The following is a 22,694-nucleotide window of genomic DNA, read 5'->3' on the forward strand; positions in this document are numbered from 1 at the left end:
AAATAGTGATTTCTATAAATGAACAACAAAGTATAAATACTTTGAGGTATTTTTAAACTTTTATATGCAAGTATACTCTTCATTTAACTTTTAAAACACTGCTATATATGAATATTAAAATAATAGCAAGTAGTGAAAGTATGATGATTATAATCTTTCACTCTGTTAACTATTAAAAATAAAACGCCAGCAGTGAGTTTCATTCCTGGTCCTAGTGAGAAGTCTGACACTGAGCACCACCTCAAGAATGATCATCATCTTCATATGCTTCTCCATTGAATGGCACTGTTTTTCCTGATCTGAATCAGAGTCCACTAGTTTTACTTGGTCCATTTCATCAATCTTTTTTACTTCCTTCTCAGGAGTTTTTCTAGCAAAGAGAGTTTATCAGGGGAGAGAAAGCCATTCTTGGAAAGTTTAATCTCAATTCAGTGATTAGGCAGCCCTTTTCATATAGTCTATGATAAATTGGCATGCCTTCATCTAGCACACCCTTAATGTCTTTATGCTTGACAATCTGACCTGGATGAGAAGTGATGACTATGGTTTGGTCAAAAGTAGATTGCCTTTTGGAAGCCACACAAAACTTCAGCCAGCTGCAGGTTCATGCACACGAGATGGTATTCTCCTCCTTAAGTAAAAGCATGGTCCTTCTGATCTAAAGCAATGATAATATCCTTTGTCTCCAATCCTGGTTCTTGATCTTCTTTACCATGGAATGTTATCTTCTGGCCATCTTTCATGCTTTTGTTAATATGAGATTCTAGAATTTTCTTCTAAATACTAAAATTCTCATTTAACACTAGTGTCACAGTGAAGTCCAGTCTGGAAATATTAATGTCAAAATTAGGGATAAATATAAGGGAGTGACAGTAAACAGTGCCCTTTCACATCTATGCTCAACAATCAGGAAGTTGTTATTGAAGAGTTAAAAAAAAAAAAAAGCTATAATCCATAATCTTAATTTTACTACTCTTTGTTTCAAAAACAAATCATGCCAAAATCTGCTCAAATCTGTAGATAGATAGCCAGGGAAAACTGTTCTGTATCAGTCTCTTAATCCTTTCTTTCAGTTAAACAACATAAAAAAGAATGTCACTTTCAGCATCTGAAGATTCCCAATAAGGTGAAAGCAAGAAGATGGAAGCATCACCTTTTGAGAAAAATCTATTCCAGAAAAGTTCTTTCATTTTCAAGATTGTCGTTAGACAAACTGCTGAAAATCAGTCTGCCCACATAGTGTTGTCATCTGAAAGAGATGAATAAATTTAATCGATTCAAGTAATCAGTAGGATGTTTTGTCTACATGGTGAATCCAATCTCTGTGCATTTGAATGTTACTAAAATATCTGGAGAAAAAGTTGAACTTTTACAATTTTGACAAGAGTGTCTTTCCATTTGACAAATTTAAGCTGTCCCACTTAAATTTAATTAAAAATCTGTCCTGAGTTCATACTTCTTAGTAGTTTAAAGTTTGTGCATTTTCCCATGTTTATAATTAATTTTCATACACTTTTACATAGAACTATTTTAACTAGCTTAATATATTCAGTCAGTAAAGTCACCTCAGATGTCTTAATACATAAACTAAGAAATTTAATTGATCAAGAAATATTCAAATCAAATGACATTGATGTCACACAGTATGTCTAGAGTAACTCCCTTCTTAGAACTCCAAGTGAGGAGGAGGTTTTGTCCCTGTATAGTTTAGTATGCCAAGAAATATTTTATAGTTTTTTAAAGATCCTGGAAATGCTGATAAAGTACCAAAATACTTGACCGGGAATAGCCATGAGCTCTATTATATTTTATGTGCCAGTTAGCTCTTAATGCATTTACATGTCTCAATACATTATTAAATAAATATATTGAAAAAAAATAAGACCATAGAGATATTCTTAAACAATATGCCAGGTCCAGAATTATTTGGGTTGAGATTTGGATTCTGAATAAATCCCATAAGAGATCGAATGCTCTAGCTCAAGATTTTGTTTTTTCCTCCTCATTTTAGAGGGAGATGTGTATTGAATGGCTTCTTTCCCTCAGAAACCTGGTGAACGTCTTGGTTAAATGAGACACTCGTTAATCAAGAACCTCACCTACCTTGGTATTAGAATAGAGAATTTCCATTTACCCTTTGAGGAGCACTTCATTATATACTATTTGGTAAATAGTAAAGCTTGGTAAAGCTGATCTACAATATTTTGGCCACCTGACACAAAAAGGGGACTCACTGGAAAAGACCTTGATGCTGGGGATGATTGATGGCAGGAGGAGAAAGGGTGACAGAGGATGAGATGGTTGGATGGCATCATCAACTCAACATGAGTTTGAGCAAACTCCAGGAAATAGTGAAAGACAGGGGGCGTGCTGCTGCCCATGAGGTTGCAAAGAGTGGGACATGACTAAAGTGACTAACAATAGCCTCTCATGTCTAAAGGCAAGTTATTATTTTCTAAATGGCAAATAAATCTATATTAAGATTCAAGTCATAAGGTAACCAACTGTCATGGTTTGCCTGGAATAGAGTGACTTCCTGAGAGGCAGGGATTTCAGTGGGAAGTCTGGGAAATCGCCAGACCAGCAAAGACGTTGGTCACCATATCTGTAAAATAGGTTCATTTTCTGAAGTTTTTTTTCTTTAATAATTTGCCAATTGGTTAATAGCTTTAATAATTTTGTTGTTTTTCCTTATAATATCAAGTTTGATCATGTTATCTCTGAATTTTTAAAATTCACTTTACTTAGTAAAATCTTAGAGGGAGACCAATACAGGACAAAGAAGCTACCATTAAAGGATTTCCCTTAAAAAAAACCCTTTGTGGTTCAGAAGTAAGCCTGGTTTTCATGCCATTGTTAGGTCCATCAGTTATATTCTGTACTTAAGGATAAAAGATTTCCTAATGTCTTCTGTGGAAAAATAGGATTCTTTTTCTTCCTACATAAGTAGCCTTCCAAACCTTCATCCTTGGCTCTTTGAACAAAATAGGAGAGGAAGTTAGAAGGTTTTGCAGGAGCTGCAAGTTGGCTGAACATATCTAAGCTAAGGATACCTTGATTTTAGGACCTCTACTTTTGAATCAATAGATCATCTTTGCTCTCTCTTCTTTTGGTACTTACTGAGTTGGAAATTTTCACCACACATGATCTCTTGCAGCAGAAAGCAATGTTAGTACAAACAAAAGGGGTATGAATGGAAACCAGTGACATGTGCCTGCCAGTTTCTAGTCTAGATGACCTGCACCCAATCTTAGTGATTTTGGTATTAAATCTGTCTACAATTCCCGTTTTACAGGTAACAGCTTTTACAATGTTTTTTTTTTCATTTTCAAAACATCCGTAGTAATATATAAATATCTATGTCTTTGTATACTTACTTCAGACTTATAGGCTGTTCAAAAAAAGAAAAAAAAAACAACTTTGGGAAAAAAGAGTCATTTTGGTGATAATGAGAACTTGCTTGTTCACTTTTTAATTTATTGGAGGCCGAATGAAGTAAAACTCTTGGCCTTTTATCTCTTTGCTTATTGTCTACTCTTGTTCTTTGTCCAGTGTTGTTTTGGTGTTAACATTTGTATCTCTCAGAATTTGTATATAGAAGATATTATTAACCCAGTTAGCATACTTGTTGCAAATAATTTTCCAAAAATGTCACTTGACTTTCATTTCATGATTATTGCTTACAAAATATTTAATTATATTTTCAAAGTTATTGATTTTTCCCCTTAGTTATTGTTTTAACTGTCACTTTTCTGCCTAGGGAGGGATGTAGGCATATTTCTTAATCATATCTTCAGTTCACTGGCAAAGAAATAAAATGAAGTAATTTTTTCAATGTTTTCTTATTTCTCTTGCATTTTCACTTATATGGCTCTAATCGAAGGATGAAACTTTTGAAGGACTGTCAAAATTGGCAAGAAATCAAAATTATTTACTAAATACAAAGTTGACTGCACCCTTCCTGACACCAATACCGAGCTTTTAGGTTTCTCCGGGAAATATACCCTAAGGAGCATATTGTTAATCTTTTTTTTTTTTTAAGAGATAAACTGAAGCTTTACATCATAAAGTACTATTTACGTGACAGATTTAAGTAGATCATTTTAGTCCTTTTCTCCCCCTCTCCTTAGAAAGTGGCAGTCACATCATCCTTACCCTTCTTTCTTGTCAAGCATATTTAACAACATGCTCAGAAGCAGATGGACACAAACACTTGAGGTGAAATCAGAAAATGTAAATCATCTCAACTGAGAAATTCAGGTTAGTCATCGCAGAGTATGAATACTTGAATCCAGTCTCTTCCCATCTTTTATGTTAAAGCTGAGCCACTTAACCTTCTCCCTATAGATTTAGTTTCATTTCACAACTTAATTTCAGGGTTAGGGAGAAGGAAAAAACACAAATTATAGAACTGACAAGAATGAGAATAAAATAAAAAATATTGTAAACCATTTATAATGGTTTTCCTGCATACAAAGTTACTTACTGGATGCTTTACATATTCTCATGACAATCCTCAATGATAAATTAATTTGCATTATACCCCTTTACAAGGGAAGAATTAGGGGTAAAAATGTACCAAAGGGCATAGAGTGGCATGTTTTCCAATTGGGGGCAGGAGGAGAAGGGGAAGACAGAGGATGAGATGGCTGGATGGCATCACTGACTCGATGCGCATGAGTTTGGGTGAACTCCAGGAGTTGGTGATGGACAGGGAGGCCTGGCGTGCTGCGATTCATGGGGTCACAAAGAGTCGGACACGACTGAGCGACTGAACCGAACTGACATATAATATATTAGTTTTGGGTGTACAACATGATTAGATATTGGTATACATTGTAAAGTGATCACCACAATAGGTCTCGGTAACTTAATAATCTGTTACCATACTTCGTTACAAAAATTCTTTGCCTTTCATTTTCTTGAGGAGCTGCTGCACTGATTTCCATAGTGGCTACGCTAGTTAATGTTCTCACTGACAGTTCACAGGAGTCTCCTTTTCTGAACATTCTCACAGCACTCATCTTTGGTCTCTTTAGTATTAACTGTTCTAAGAAGTATGAGATGATACCTCATTATAGTCTTGATTTACATTTCTCTGATAGTGATGCTGAGCATTTTTTCTTGTGCCTGTTGACCATCTGTGCGTTGTCTTTGGAAAAATGTCTTTCAGTTCTTCTGCCTACTTTTTGATTGGATTTTTTTCCCTACACCGAGATGTGTGGGTTCTTTGTCTATTTTGGTTAACTCCTTCTCAGATATGTGATTTGAAAATAATTTCTCTTATTCAGTAGATTGCCTTTTCATTTTGTTCCTTTGCTGTGCAGAAGCGTTTTAGTTTGACTTTGTACTTGTTTTGCTTTTTATGCTAGATTAAAAAAAAAAAATCACCAAGACCAATGTCAAAAAGGTTACTTCCTATGTCTTCTTCTGGAGTTCTTCGGTTTCAGGGATAGTACTTGAATGTAAATTCGAGTCTCAGGTCTGTTTTGAGTTAACTTTTGTGTAAGTATAGTGGTCCATGTTAATTCTTCTGCATGTGGCTGTCCATTATATCAGTGCCAGTTATTGAAGGGTCTGTCCTTTCCTCATTATATATTCTTGGCTCCTTTCTTATAAATTAATTGACCATGTATGTGTGCATTTATTTCTGGTCTCTCATTCTGTTCTATTGACCTATGTGTCTGTTTTCATGTGAATACTTTACTGTTTTATTGACAGATCTTCTGACTCCCAGGCCAACCTTTGAAACACGTGGGAGACACTAACCATTGTTACTGCCATTTTTGTTGACACCGTATTTCCTTAGTAATAAGACTGATGTCACATACCTGACTCCATGAGTCCCTGCTTCATGCCAGATTAATCTAGAATGATACTGTGCATGTGTGCTAAGTCACTTCAGTCGTGTCTGACTCTTTGCGATCCCATGGACTGTATAGCCCATCAGCTTTCTTTGTCCATAGGATTCTGCAGGCAAGAATACTGGAGTGGGTTGCTATGCCCCTCTTCAGGGGAATCTTCCTGTCCCAGGGATTGAACCCGCGTCTCTTACATCTCTGCATTGACAATAGGGTTCTTTATCCCTCGTATCACCTGGAAAGCCCCAGAATGATACTATCCTCCCTATATTTCTGTTCAGGAAAGTGTCTAGATTTCCTAGGCACTATCAAAATGTTCTTTGCAACCAAGTCCTCAGTATACATCACTCAGCATCTCTTGTTGCTAGTACTCTATTTGCAAACTTAGCCTCCATTGATAAACAGACAGCTCTTTGGACATTAAACACTCTACACCTCAGATTCTCTAGCCCTGAGTTGAAACCTCATGAAGAACTGGCAGAAGAATTAAGAGAAACAGGATCCACAGAGTGCTTAGTACAGTGCTTGTCACATAGTAAATGCTACATAAATGCTTATCAGATTCTTTTAAAGCTCTTTTAAATTCTTGTTTCATTTATAATCAAGATTTCTCTGTTGCACAGTGCCTGAAGGTTGCATTTGGAATCAGCCTTTAATTCATCTTCTGAATCTTAAATGTGGCTTTTCCAGAGTTTTCCATTTACAAAGAGAACACATAGCCTTTATAAATGGACCTTAGACCCCACTGAGTTCACATATCTTTAATGGAATTGTAAACGATTTTCTTCATTTTTTAAAAACACTTTTATAAAAATGAATAGCTTTGACAGGACTAAAATAGAAAATGTAGAATTAAAAATATTATCCTTTACACTTGGCAAGGGTATATATTGTTTCATAAAACTTTTATGGGATGGGTATGCATTAGGTTGCAATGTACATTGTATATCTTATTCTGGGTCACAGTCATTACAGTTTGAAATAAATGAGTCCGTATTATTAAGTATTTAAATTGTGTGTCTAGAGTGGCTTGAGAATCATTGGATTCTATAATCTCACTGTCAAAAGAGACATAATAATCTATATATGTTCACAAAATTCAAAGCAATCTTCAGTGAATAGTTGTTTTTTTTTTTTAAGTTTTTGCTTTAAGAGAGCATAAGCTTCTTTCTGTATATTTACCCCTTTTTAAATGTCATATTTGAGATTTGTATGGGCAGGAAGAACTGTAAACTGTGCTCTTAAATATTTGGGATAGAAATCCAACATCCCAAGTACTACATTATGTAAAATTTTAGCTGATACATACATGGGCTTCCCAGGTAGCTCAGCTGGTAAAGAATCTGCCTGCAGTGCAGGAGACCCTGGTTTGATCCCTGGATTGGGAAGATCCCCTGGAGACAGGATAGCCTACCACTCCAGTATTCTTGGGCTTCCCTGGTGGCTCAGATGGTAAAGAATCTTCCTGCAATGCAGGAGACCTGGGTTCCATCTCTGGGTTGGGGAGAGCCTCTGGGGAAGGGAACAGTTACCCACTCCAGTATTCTTGCCTGGAGAATCCCATGGACAGAGGAACCTGGTAGACCACAGTTCATGGATGGTAAAGATTGATTTAGCTCTAAAAAATAGGTATTAGAAATCTTTGTTTTAAAAGCAAATTAAGAAAAATCTTAAAATTTACCTAGATTTTCTATGAATTACCTGTTCTTCAGCTAATATATTTGCCAGTTTCTCCTATAGAAGACATATTCATTAAAATTCTGCTTTAAAATGTTAACTTTCATTGTTTTCTTATTTTTCTTTATTTTTAATTCCTTTCCCTTATCTCTCTCCCTCCCTTCCTTGCTTCCTTCCTTCTTTATTTTTAGGAGATGGAGTCTTTTTTAGAAAATTGGTATAAATCTTGACTAGATCCTTGAAATGCAATTGGATCCAGAGGATCAATTTTTTCAGAAGATTCGTGTGTGACTGAACATATTCTTTCGGTTTTTTCTAAGTATGGGAGAAACCTCTGTTTTTAGAGATTATGATTTATAGAGAATAAGGAAAAAAGTGAAACAATTTTCTGCCTTTGAAAGGGATATAATTCCCATGAATTCCTTTCACAAAGCATAAAAAAAGATGATTAACCAAGCAAAACAATTGGCCAGTACCTTTATCTAGCTGTCTTGAATTGAAAAAAAATTACTTACAATTTAGCTCTATACTTTTATATGGATAAGTGTCTATTAGGAACTCAAGTACATTCATAAAAATAGTGTCTATGAAATCTTAAGATGCTAAAATACTGTTGTCAGATTTTACTGTCTCTGAGAGGCTTGCCATGAAAGGTAAATTAATTTTAGTGACATGTAACTTAGGCATAATATTTTTTTGCCCCTCTTAAGTTGTGGAGACTGTGCAGTTGTTATAATTGATCTTGCCTAATTGAAACCTCCACTGAGTGTAGACCTTGTTAATCTGTTTTGGTTATAAACCCAGTTAGTCTGGAGGGATTTTACAGACCTTGTTACATTCTTTTCACAGATTTTACTCCTCTCATTTCTTCTCTAGAGACATTTAGTCAATCAATGCTACCAAAAAAAAAAAAAAAGGAAACAATGACACTGGGTTTTTGATGCACCTGGTTTTTTATATACATGCTTCTCAGCTGCAAGTGAGTTACCTGCAAGTGAATTTCTATCTTGCCTCTGTTATTCCATACTTAACCTGATCCTATCCCTTTGAATATCTTGAATGGCACCTTGGAGAGGCAGTCACTTGCACATCCATTCACGAGATTGTTTCCCCTACTCTGATTAAATACTGCAGACAAATGGGTACTCCAGACATTACTTTTAATTCTTATTCTTCTTATTTAAATATGAGATATAAATTATGACAGTCTTCTATTATTGAAATAGCTTTACCTATTGTGGCTTTCCAATTAGTATGATTAGGTACCTTGCTCGATGGCTAATATCTAAGCCATATCTGAATTTAGCATTATATTTTAAGTTGGCTTTGAGTGTGGACATTTTGTTAGTAATCGATTGGCTCATCTTCCTTGGGCAAATTCTGTCAGTCCTCACATAGCAGCATGTGGCCTGAAACCTGGCTTTGTGGAATTCACAATTAAGTGTTGATAAGATAGTTACACAAACAGTCTAATAGAAAGAAGACTGTGAGTTGGACCAAAGGGTAGGTACAAAGAGTAACAGAAAACAAAACACCTTCCGTCTTTCTGGTTTTCTTTCAGTCCTTGTCTTTGGCTGAGATACCTGTTTTTGGAAATCAGGGGCCATGTGTGATCATAATTGCAGTGTACCTGGCTTGCCATCCTCATTGTCAGCCTATTTTGGCCTTTATCCAGACTATTTGCATATCCTTATCCCCCAAAGAAATCAGCTCATTCTTTGTGAAGACAGTGCTAGCCATGTGCTCCTACCCTGGTGTTAAGTACAGATCTCATCTCGAGAAGTCTTGATAGAGTAATTGAGGCAAAAGCTGTTATTGTTAAATCCAGAGTTTACCTTCTTGAGGAAGACAAGTGACTTGTGAGCCTGTGGAATCATAAAGTACAGTTTATTCAATGTCAGCTCTGTCTTCTCCATGAATCCCCTGTGAGTTTCATACTGATTTTGGATATTTGGACACCAGGATATGAGCTAGCCCAGCTGGGTTTGGAGAGCCAGATGCCCTAGATACTTCCATGCCTCTGAAGACTCAGCCGCTCATGAGGCAGCCCTGGAGTACTGCCAGCCACTTGTGGGCTATGAAACAGGTGAAGCTCGGGAAAACGTGTTCTCAGAGTGTCAATTTTAAATATATAATAAGCTTATAATAAAAATGATAACAAACCAACAAATGGAATTGCTTATAGAGCCTTACTATGACTAGCAGTGCATCTCATTCTACCCATGGTTTATCTTGTACCAATATCAGAGCAAGCTCTGAGGTAGAGATTATGGTTGACCCTATCTTTAGCTGGGGAAAAAAAAAATAATAATAATGGCCCTGAGCAAAGTTAAGTAATCTTCCCCCAAGCTGAGCAGTAAGGAAGTCATGGAGCTAAAATTTAAACCCAGAAAAGGCTAACTCTAGAACCAGTGATCAAAACACCGCACTGGTTTTGAGGATTTTGGGGAAATTTCAACTCCTTTAACAATGGCAGTCATGTTTTAAAACATATTTATAAATGCTGTATCAAACATTTTAAAACTATGACAACCTTTTTTCCTTCGAGATGAGTTGATGAAAAAATTCTTTCAGAATGTTGTTAAGGGAGCAGAAGGTACAACATTAAAAAAAAATAAGCAATTCCAACAATTTCATTTGTATTTAGAAATGAGACTCTATTTGATTCTTTTCAGCTCATTACAGTTGAACTATTGTTTAAAAGAAAATTGTTTAATTTATTCAATATTAAACTTATAGCCTAAATTTTAAAAAATAGTTATTATTGACACCTCTTTGAGAATTCAGTCACTTCAGTCGCTCAGTCATGTCCAGCTCTTTGCGACCCCATGGACTGCAGCACACCAGGCTTCCCTGCTGCTGCTGCTAAGTCGGTTCAGTAGTGTCCAACACTGTGTGGCCCCATAGACGGCAGCCACCAGGCTCCACCTTCCCTGGGATTCTCCAGGCAAGAACACTGGGGTGGGTTGCCATTTCCTTCTCCAATGCATGAAAGTGAAAAGTGAAAGTGAAGTCGCTCAGTTGTGTCTAACTCTTAGCGACTCCATGGACTGCAGCCTACCAGGCTCCTCCACCCATAGGATTTTCCAGGCAAGAGTACTGGAGGGGGGTGCCATTGCCTTCTCCCCAGGCTTCCCTGTCCATCACCAACTCCTGGAGCTCACTCAAACTCATGTCCACCGAGTTGGTGATGCCATCCATCTCATCCTCTGTCGTCCCCTTTACCTCCCGCCTTCAATCTTTCCCAGCATCAGGGTCTTTTCCAATGAGTCAGTTCTGCACATCAGGTGGCCAAAGTATTGGAGGTTCAGCTTCAGCATCAGTCCTTCCAATGAACATTCAGGACTGATTTCCTTTAGGGTGAACTGGTTAAATCTCCTTGCAGTCCAAAGGACTCTCAAGAGTCTTCTCCAAAACCACAGTTCAAAAGCATCAATTCTTCAGTGCTCAGCTTTCTTTATAGTCCAACTCTCACATCCATACATGACTACTGGAAAAACCATCACTTTGACTAGATGGACCTTCGTTGGTAAAGTAATGTCTCTGCTTTTTAACATGCTGTCTAGGTTGGTCATAGCTTTTCTTCTAAGGAGCAAACGTCTTTTAATTTCATGGCTGCAGTCACAATCTGCAGTGATTTTGGAGCCCCCCAAAATAAAGTCTCCCACTTTTTCCATTGTTTCCCCATCTATTTGCCATGACGTGCTGACTAGAGTCACTTAGGTAATAAAAATATGGCTGGCTCTGCAGTATTCAGGTTTATCTTCTCTTTTGTCAAGTGTAGCAAAGGTAAAGTGAAGCAGTGTTCATGTCACGTTTATAATGTTGGCTTTTTTTTTTTTTCAGCAGAAGTGATTACTGAACACTTACATGTCAGGCACGGTAGCAAGCCCTGGGGAAAACAATGATTATTGTCATATCCCTTCCAGTAAGTGGAGAGAAGAGACCAGTAAATGAAGCAATAAGCCCTGTGTCAAAGCCTGTCCTGCATGTCCTGGGGGGTATATGGCACCTAATACCAGCCCAGGAGAGGCACAAAGGTCATGGGATAGAAAGAGTAGAGGAAGCTTCTGTCCGGAGATGTGCTGTGGAAAGCAAGTGGGAGCTAGATGGAGGAGCTGGGTGGCAAAAATCCTAGGCATATAAAAAAGATGATTCATGGGGTATACATTTTCCTTTTCCAAACTATCAAGGAGAAGAGAAGCTGAGAAATCTAAAAAGGCGTGAGCTGGAGCAGATGGCACTTGGCATTGTGTATCTTGATATGTAGTTTTGATCTTGTTCTGTGAAAATGGGATGTATCAAGATTCCATTTGAGAGTCAGGGTGGGCCATAGTCAGATTTGTAATTTGGGATGATCATCTCTGGTGATGGCGATATCGGAGTGGGGAGCCAGAATGGGAAGGAGAATACCAGCTAAGAGTCCGCATGGATAATAAGAGTGATGCCAGGGGCCTGAGTTGAAATCACGGCAGGGATGACGTGCTGACAGCTGTTTAATGGGTAGAACTGAAGACTTGGCAGGTACATGGATTGGGACTGGGAGACGAAGTGGTAGGAACATGTCTCAAAATTCTCCCAAGAATCCAGTGAGAGTATTTTTACGTTGTTGCTCTTCTTAGAGACTGGGATAAAGGAGGAAAAACAAGCTGCTGGCTCTTCGGTGGGGCTAGGAATGTAGCATGGTATCCTGGTTTTTGGTTCATGTAGTTAGCCAATGGTTAGGATGCCTTTAGAATTTCCATTGTTGACTTACTGACCCATTTTAATTACTGTTCTGCTAATGAATCAACTGTTTCCTTGTATACAGAGAAAACAAGTTTACATTAACATTTCAATAAAAATGACATGAACGTAATCTCTGATTTACGTATTCGCTCTTTCCTGAGTATGGAAATATGGTGTGGTGATAGACAGTAGGTCTCAGGTCAAATGCTGCCTAGGTTCAAACCCTGTTTCCAGACTTAAAATTCCTGAGACTTTGGACAAATCACTCAACTTCCTTGTGCTTCAGTTAGTGTATCTTTGCAATGAGGGCTTCCCAGGTGGCACAGTTGTAAAGAATCCACCTGCCAATGCAGGACACACGGGTTCAGTCCCTGGGTCTGAATGATCCCCTGGCAGAGGAAATGGCAGCCCACTCCAGTATTCTTGCCCAGGAAACCCATAGACAGAGGAGCCTGGCAGGCTCAGTCCATGGATTGCAGAGTCAGATACAACTGAGCATGCACACACATAATGAGGTCAGTAACTCCCACCAGGAATTGTTTTGAGGAACAAATTGGCCAGTGTATATAAGATGTCTGGTACATGGCAATCACAAAAGGTCATTAATTAGCATCTTTTCTACTTCTGTGCTAAATCTTGTTTTTGGAGCTTTAAACACAAAGTCAAATGGGACATAATTATATTAGGCTGTGGTACTTTGTCTTTCATTAACTCACTAATCAGATGTGTTTAACACTAGAGAGTTCATGTCCTTTTCCTTGTAAATTAATTTTAGTTTAGTGACATCCTCTATTTTTAGATTTAAAAAGTAAAAAATGATTTCACTGTTTCCTGGAAAACCATGCTACTCTAATTTAATGGAAAAGGATGTTGAATTGTGAGCAACTTCATCCTGAGTTTGATAGACAAGTTATCGAAAAGGAGAAACTACTTTTTTCATGTAATTTGGAAACAATTTTCTAGAACAATTTATTTTCTGATTAAAATATTTTTAGTCTATTTTGCTTTGTATCATGAGTTGAAGTGTAAAGTATTTACAACACTGTTAGCCAAATATTTAAACAATATACTTTATGGCAAGATTTTTTTTTTTTTTCTTTTCTTCCTTCACATTTATTTGTGAACTTATATATCCTGAGAGTGTTTCCTGGAAAACTAGGTGAATACAGATCTGATTTTCCTCCATTTAGTTTTAAACTTTGTGCTTTTAGAGCTGGTTCCATGAACAACAATGAGTGAAGCAAGGCAAAGGTGACTCTCCAGAATGGCACAGGAGTTGTTAGGAAGAGAAGATTTCTTGTTCTAATGGGTGGAAAACTGTCTTTTCTTCCCAAGGTAAACAATATCACATCCACAGACCATGGAGAATACAGAATTGAATATGTATTGAAATAATAAATTGGCAGTAGCCATTAATGTTCAGAGCCCTGAGACTTATGCAGCCCCTTCCACTGCATTCCAGAGCATCACCTGCTTGTACGGACTCCCAGAAAGCATCACTACTCAGTGTGTGCTCAGGGGTACCCACAGGCTTCTTCAGTCTCCTTTTAGGGTGTTCTTAAGCTCCAAACCACAAACCAAAACAATGCTAAAACACGATTTACCTTCTTCATCCACTAGTGAACAGTGAGTTTTCCAGAGACTACTTGATATGTGATACCACAAAGCAAAAGTTCCTTGAAACAATTCAAAATAATAACATTTTATTCCCTTTTATTAATGTGAATTGTTATGTTGTATTAGTTTCAGGTTGCTTTCAGTGTTAGTTGAAAAGAGTTCATTGAGATTACAAGCAAATCAATATTTAGATCCCATGGTAAAACTAATCCAGCTCAAGAAAGAGAAAATGGATAAGAATTTTTCTACTATTCACCCAAATATCTGTCCCTCCATGAAAATAAAAGTGGAAGATTTTCCATCTCTGATGATCATTTCCAAGTGGCGTAATGTATTAGGTGGATCTAAGTGGAAGAAATTTTAATTGGGAATATACTTTTAACCAGAACAATCAACAGATTGATTAGAGAATACCCACTAATATCATTTGTCTCTTTTGAATCTAAATACAATGTTAATCATAAATATAAATCATAGTTTGTAGGACATTTAGCCCCATAGAGTCACACAGGTTCCTTCTCTCAGATAAGACCCTTTATGGATGTCTGTGATGACTAAGCAGGGACGAAAGCATTTATGTTACATTCCTGAACAGGGGATGCTTGAAAAATTGTCTCTGAGGATTAATGTTGTGGCAGCAAAGGGTGAATTGGTGAGGAGAGACCAGAGTCCAAGAAAATAGCTGCAAGCCTCTTAAAGATGTTTGGGGTAGAGAATTCCACTGTTAAAATGGAAAAATTAAAAGAGAGAGAGAGAAGATGCAAAAGAGAAACTGCAGAAGGAGGACTCCAAAAACGATGCTCTCAAATTAGGTCATATTAGAAGCAGCAGAGTCACAAGCAGGTCAAAGTTTCTAGACATTACTAGTGAGTCCAGTGGCTGGTAGATTGGGATAAGGAAGACTTGGTACATAGGGGAAAAGAAAGAACTCAGTAGCAAGCCAAAGTTTGCCTTCAAAGCAATACCAACAAGTTAAATGTTTCGTACTAAGTTGTGAATTTAAAAAAAAAAAAAACAAAAACTTGGATAAAAATGAAGCATTGGGCATGAAGTCTCCTGCAGCAGAGGAACAGTGACAAGCTCAGTCAAAAGGAGGACTGCCCTGAGCTTGAATGAGTTGGAGGAGAGAGATGAACCTGGACCACTGTTGCAAATTGGGTTGTCTCATCTTTTCAGGCAATCTCCGTGCACCCTGAGGCTGCAGAGCATGGTGCCAGAATCTAGCTGGAGCTTTATGAACTGTCATGTAGGGGGAGAAAAGAGTGTACAGGTCTGTTAAACCTTGAGGCTATAATCAGAAGCAATCAACACATATTTCAAATGAAGTGTGAGTTGCTCAGTTGTGTCTGAATCCTTGGAACCCCATGGACTGTACCCCACCAGGTTCCTCTGCCCATGGAATTCTTCAGGCAAGAATACTGGAGTGGGTTGCCATTCCATTCTCCAGGAAATCTTCCCAACCCACAGGTTGAACCTGGGGCTCCGTCATTGCAGGCAGATTCTTTAGCATCTAAGCTTAATCATATATGTCATTATCTTCATTAACTACTTGTGGAACCAGCATCACTGTAATGACAGCATGTTTTGACATATAAAAAGTTGTCCGTCTGTTACAGAAATAACTAGCACATCTCCTGTTTGGATAGGGGTAAGAATGGCAGCTTCTGACAGTGGGAAATGTACATTATGAGTTTCACTGTTTATTTATTGAAATTGTCTGAGAAGAAAGAGTGACAAGTAGGCTAATAACACACTTAGTGTCAACAGTGGGACGCTAGCGCTCTCTTTACATGGCTGCTGTTTAACGATACTATGTATTTATGAGACATTTTAACCTTGGTTGTTTTTAACTGTGAAATACCTAGATCATATTATGTATAAAAAAGTATTGACTGGGAATCAAATTTATGGAGAAAAATATCACCCTTTGGGTTGAAAAATTGACCACTACTAGAATATAATTTCTGAAAATGCAGCCTGAAGGCAATTCACTAGAGGGTAATTTTTCAGTGCAGTAGGCAAGTTTTCACAGGATTCTGACAGCCTCTCTCTCCCTTTCTCTCTTTCCCTTAACCTTTAAGGCATATTTTTGTTCTAAATATGCTTCAACATTATTACTCCTTAAGACATCTTGTTTAATTCATATAGTCATATGACATATGAAGCATAATTAATACCTAATATCAGAGTCTGGGTTGTTAGTCAAGATTTTTGAATGATTAATTGGCAAAACAATATAAACATATTAAGTCTAATTTAGGTCAGTAATGATAAACACATGTACTATTTTGTGTACAACATCGTAAATAATTTCCCAGCTCCTAGGTTTTTTTGGTTTTGTTTCATTTTTTCCCCTTTCCTGAAGAATTCAAACACTGTCTGACTTTTCTTTTCATGCACATAACACTGGCTATGTCATCCTGCTCCAGAACCTACGGTGGTTTCCTACTGTTTGATGAAAGTAGAAAATTCTAAACTGGCAAGTAAGGATCCTCTAATCCAGTTCCAGGATGTTGTTGCTCAGCCATGTCCTACTTTTTGTGACCCCGTGAACTGCAGCGTACAGGTTTTCCTGCCCTCCACCATCTCCTGGAGTGTGCTCAAACTCATGTCCATTGATTGACTCAGTGATGCCATCCAACCATCTCATCTTCTCCTTCTCCTGCCATCAGTCCATCCCAGAATCAGATTATTTCCTCAGGAGTTGGCTCTTTGCATCAGGTGGCCAAAGTATTGGAGTTTCAGCTTCAGCATCAGTCCTTCCAATGAATATTCAGGGATGATTTCCTTTAGGATTGACTGGTTTGATCTCCTTGCAGTCCAAGGGACTCTGAAGAGTCTTCTCCAACACCACATTTAGAAAGCATCAATTCTTTGGCTCTCAGCCTTCTTTATGGTCCAACCCTCACATTCATACATGATTTGACTATATGGACCTTTGTCAAAAAAAAGTAACGTCTCTGCTTTTTAATATGCTGTCTAAGTTTGTCATAGCTTTTCTTTCTAGGAGCAAACATCTTTTAATTTCATGGCTGCAGTCACCATCCACAGTGATTTTGGAGCCCAGGATAATAAAGTCTGTCACTGTTTCCATTGTTTCCCCAACTGTTTGCCATGAAGTGATGGGACTGGATGACATCATCTTTCTTTTAGAATGTTGAGTTTTAAACCAGCTTTTTCACTCTCCTCTTTCACCTTAATCAAGAGGCTCTTTAGTTCCTCTTCACTTTCTGTCATAAGGGTGGTATCATCTGCATATCTGAGGTTATTGATTTTGTCCCAGCAATCTTGATTCCAGCTTGTTCTTCATCCAGCCTGGCATTTCACATGATGTATTCTACATATAAGTTAAATAAGCAGAGTGACAATATGCAGCCTTGACATACTCCTTTCCCAATTTGGAACCAGTCTGTTATAATATGTCTGTTTCTAATTTTTGCTTCCTGACCTGCATACAGGTTTCTTAGGAGGCAGGTAAGGTGGTCTGGTATTTGCATCTCTTGAAGAATTTTCCACAGCTTGTTATCCACACAGTCAAAGGCTTTGGTATAGTCAATGAAGCAGAAGTAGATGTTTTTCTGGAATCTCTTGGCTTTTGATGATCCAACGGAGGTTGGCAATTTGATCTCTGGTTCCTCTGCCTTTTCTAAATCCAGCTTGAACATCTGAAAGTTCTTGATTCACATACTGTTGAAGCGTAGCTTGAAAAATTTTGAGCATTACCTTGCTAGCGTGTGAAATGAGTGTAATTTTGTGGTAGTTTGAACATTTTTTGACATTGCCCTTCTTTGGGACTGGGATGAAAACTGACCTTTTTTGGTCCTTTGGCCACTGCTGAGTTTTCCAAATTTGTTTGCATACTGAGGGCCACATTTTAACAACATTATCTTTTAGGATTTGAAATACCTCAGGTGGAATTCCATCAAGTTCACTAGCTTTTTCATAGTGATGCTTCCTAACACCCACTTGACTTCACACTCCAGGATGTCTGTCTCTAGGTGAGTGATTACACCATTGTGGTTATCCGGGTCATTAAGATCTTTTTTGTATAGTTCCAGTATGTGTACCGGGAGAAGGCAATGGCACCCCACTCCAGTACTCTTGCCTGGAAAATCCCATGGACTGAGGAGCCTGGTGGGCTGCAGTCCATGGGGTCGCTTAGAATTGGACACGACTGAGCGACTTCATTTTCACTTTTCACTTTCATGCATTGGAGAAGGAAATGACAACCCACTCCAGTGTTCTTGCCTGGAGAGTCCCAGGGACGGGGGAGCCTGGTGGGCTGCCGTCTCTGGGGTCGCACAGAGTCGGACACGACTGAAGCGACTTAGCGGCAGCAGCAGCTGTATGTGTACCTGATTATTCTCCTTACATGGTATACTCGTCACCCCCTCTATGCCTTTGGTCATGGTGAGGATTTTAATACTAGATTTTATAACATAGCAGTAGCCGAAGGTGGCATTTAATAGGCATTTCCCTTAGGAGCAGTTTTTAATATTAAGTAGTGCACAAAGCTTTAAATATTTCAGGCATTCTTTGTAGATTCCTTTAAGGTACATTTGATTTTATGAGTAAAGGGAGTAATAGGAGTTTAAAGAAAAGAGAAAGGGATGGAGGGAAAGAGAAAAATAAACACAGAAAGAAGAGAGAGAAATCTATCTATTTAGTTGCAAAGTAGTTATGTTACAAATCCAGTCAAATGAGAAGCTCTCCTTAAGAGTTATTTTGGACACAGATTTCATTCCACAGTTGGATTTTCTTTTTTTTTTTCCTCTGGGCCATTTAGGCATAATAACTTATATTGGGATGTTAAATATTAATAGTTTTATATATTAATGATAGGCCTTTGCTATATTAAATTATAAAATCTATTCTATTAATGGTAAAAGTCCATATCTTATGAGGTGGTGTAGATCATCGTAACAACCAATACTTCAAATTAAGAAAAAAAAAAAAAAACCTCTTGGAGCTTAGGACTGACCTGGTTCCATTTTATATTCAAATGTTACCTTAAATGTCTTGGTCTTTTCACTATAATCTATATAGATAAGTGTTAGTTGCTCAGTCATGTCCGATTCTTTCCGATCCCATGATTTGTACCCTGCCGGGCTCTTCTGTCCATGGAATTCTCAAGGCAAGAATTCTGGAATGAAAGAAAAATAAAAAATACTAGAATGGGTTGCCAGGGAATCTTTCCCAGGGGATCTTCCTGACCCAGGGATTGAACTTGAGTCTCCCCTGTGTAGGTTAATCTGGTAGCTTTTATAAATTTGTTCGTGTTTCAGATTAAAACTATTGAGTGCTCCCAATTTTTATATTTTGGGGCACATTCTTTTAGTCTCTCTAAATTTCTTCTCCTGACTCATAATATCCTTTATAATGATTCTTCTGTCTAGTTGAGAACTTAGGTATTTTTTTCTGCCTGTTTGTTTTATGACCTATGGCACGACTTCCTCAGTAGATGACCTTGGATAACTTCCTCACCTGCCTGAGCCTATATATTCTTGTCTGTATAATGGGGATAATGGTAACACCGACTTCAGTGAGGTTATACATGTAGAAAAGCTGATGTGTGCTTGGATTACAGTAAGCACCCAAAAATAAGCATGCTGTCAGAAACATGTGAAGCCTGTGTGGGTGAATGTTTAACTGAACATCTTACTGTAGCCCTTGTGTCAATCCTGGATGTCAGATTGGCTGAGAAGAAGAGGTGCGATTTAGTGCTCAACAAGCCTTTTTTCATAGACTTGCTGTAAGTAAGCAGCATGATATTTTAGAATTCAAGTATTTTTGAAACTCCTTTTGAAAGTATGGTTTCTAGGCAGTAAATGGTCCTTTATTCCACTACACACCACCAGTAAAAAGAGAAAAAAATCATGAAGAAATATTGAGTGATTCCTTGCTAAAAAATCCAATTTTTAATTTATAGAATTAGGCATGAAATAGTTTTGTTTTACATTAATTGCTAAGTTTGGCTATTTTGTGAAATATTTTGATCAAGCCTCATTTATTTAATGGACTTCACTTCTCTATGTATTCATTAAATCATTCCACAAATACTTATTTAACATATACTATGTGTTTGGCACATTGCTACCTGCTTAGAATACTATGGTAAACAAATAAGGCTCCTTGTCTCAGAGAGCTCGCCATCTCTAAATAACTTCTCAATGTGTTTATATCTTGACATTAAAATTGACACTGAATATTTCTTGAAAACCAATTAGGAAAACATCTACACCAAAATTATATTTTTCCTGTACTATGTATATTTCAAAAACACTACCGCTGTGTAATGTATACAGATATATCCAGATAATGTCAATGTGATGAATTAAAAGAAACATTGCCTTTTCTTATTTACAAATTAGGTTTTGAACTGTTTATTTAGGTGCAGTTTAGCATAAAATATCTCTAATTTTCTCATCATTCTGGTAAAACTACTTCAATATTCATCTATATTATGTTTAATGAAAGCATAGCTGGGATTTGACAGGGAGAAACATCGATTTTACATATAAATTCTGGCCATTTATGCACTTACATGGGTTAATTTGCAATCAGACTTGGTAGGAATCAGAATATATGAATAAAATTGTACATAAATGTACAACAAGTGAAAACAGGGCTTCTATTTTCCTTGAATACTGCAGTGAACAACTGAGAAGTGGTATGTATGAACATATACCTGGTCTTTCAAAGATGCAACTTGGTGGGTTTTTGTTTGTTTGTTTGTTTGTGTTTTCCAATGATGTAACAACAGCCCCTAATATATGGAGCAGATTCACACTTATAATAAGCTTCTAAATATTGTGGTAAAAACCAGAAACAAACTTTGCTTAATATCACATTGTTTAGAAGGTTGGTGGATTGAAGAAGGGATTTTTTTTTTAAGCCACTCATAATTTTGATGTATTTTTCTCAGTTCTAACCCAAAATGTGTTGAATACACAAAAACCATTTTCCAGGGCTGAAGCTTAGGCTTCCAAAACATACATCTCTCAAATCTGCTTAAGATGTTACTATGCAACCCAGTTTTATTTTTTCATCCATTTGCATTTTTAGATGCGTTTCTCTCCCTCTCCTGTTATTAAAGTTGGCGGCTGCATGGGGTAGATAGTGAGCCCCACTGTATGCCGGTGTCTTCGTGGAAATCACCTGGGGCCAAGAGTTCCGTCTTTCTCACCTTATCGTATCTGGAACACAGATTTGCTCTGCTCGTCATATTTTGGCATCTGTGAATCACCGTCATGTTGTCGTATTCGCAGTTACAAAGTAGCCGATGGGAAAGGAGCCAACTACTTGAGGCACTTTCAATAGGGGGGAAAAAGTCTGATTTCAGCATTATTCATTGGAAATGCTACTTGTGAAAGCATTTACTTCAGTTTCTGAGATGCTGGCAATGACTTTAATAGGCAATGCATAATCTTGCTTTTTAGAAATGCTCATATGTGCTAGAGAGTGAAGCAACCAGTAATTATCGAGAGCTACAGGTAAAATGGCACGTTTAGGAACCCAGAGTGAATACTTATCTGTGACTTATTTACAGTTTATCAATAGTTCCTGCAACTTAAATGGACAATGAACAAGTCATGTCAATAGAGGTTATTTATGAGAATTAATTCTCTTAATCAGGTACTAGTCCCTTACCATTTTACCTTTCTTCATAAATTACAATGGGCAAAATTAAAACTAAATTTTAAAATTAAGTGAATTCAGGGTAAATCCTGAAAAATAGTAGCAAATAAATTTGTTAAAGAAAAGATCTAATGTTTTTAAGTGAACTTAAAATCCATCATAAGTATAGGCAAAAATGCTAAAAAATATTTTAAACATTATGTTTTGTTTTAGCTCTATATATTTAGTAAAGGTTTCTCAGTAAATTAAGTTCCCATCTCTGTGTACCTATCTATTTGTATATTATTTAAGTTTAGAGGATTCCTTTTGGTAACCTTCATGGAGATACACGGTGTAAACACACACACACACACACACACACACACACAGAGAATGACTCTACAACTTTTAACTACATTAAGGTTCTTCCAACTCAGCTTAAACTTTGAATTTATGAATCTTCTCAAATGGTCCCCTAGTAATTTTATATACATTTTGCTGTTGTTTGAATGACTGTGGTGACAAGATGGCAGTGCTAAGGCAAATATCCCAGGAAAGCTATTCATTTACAATGGAGTGTATAGATATTTCCTTAAGCAAGCAATTATAAAACTTTTATTCTATGAATACTATCTGTGGTGGTATACTTTGAAAAATAAATCTCAAAGGACTGTAATTCAATAATTTTGGAAATTCTACACATTCAAGTTTTACTTAGAGCTTCAGAATAAACATTAGCATTTAAAAGTGTCTGCAGAATCCTTCAATAAAAACACTTTACAAAAACACTTTGAAATATATTTGGCCACCGATTATTTTTTCTCCCTTAAAACACAGTTGTACCCCAGGGAACATATTTTGTTTGGAAAATCTGTCTTAACAGAGAGACTCATGGCTGCCTACAACGATCGAAGTGTTCTTCAAAGCAGAATGGTGAGCTACATACGTATTCTAGAAGAATCAGCTTGTTTAGTCTTTTGGCAATTCTGTTCTAAACCCACATCTTAATCATTCAGACCACCACGTTATTCAGAACACCACTCCTAACACAGGAATGCTAGTCTTTCCTAGGGATTGTATCCCCAAATCTTCACAGCAGAGTCATCTAAGTTTTCAGTCTTTCTGTGGATGGTATCAGGAGAAGGGAATGGTAACCCACTCCAGGGTTCTTGCCTGGAGAATCCCAGGACAGAG

The 22,694-nt window shown here is 37.3% G+C and overlaps 1 pseudogene; it reads right to left on the reverse strand.

Moving 5' to 3' along the window:
• Window positions 1-211: 211 nt before the first annotated feature.
• On the reverse strand, window positions 212-21,135 carry LOC128068169 (dnaJ homolog subfamily A member 1-like; annotated as a pseudogene).
• Window positions 21,136-22,694: the final 1,559 nt, after the last annotated feature.

This window comes from Budorcas taxicolor, chromosome 24 (genome assembly GCF_023091745.1).
Source record: "Budorcas taxicolor isolate Tak-1 chromosome 24, Takin1.1, whole genome shotgun sequence".
Classification (NCBI taxonomy): domain Eukaryota; kingdom Metazoa; phylum Chordata; class Mammalia; order Artiodactyla; family Bovidae; genus Budorcas; species Budorcas taxicolor.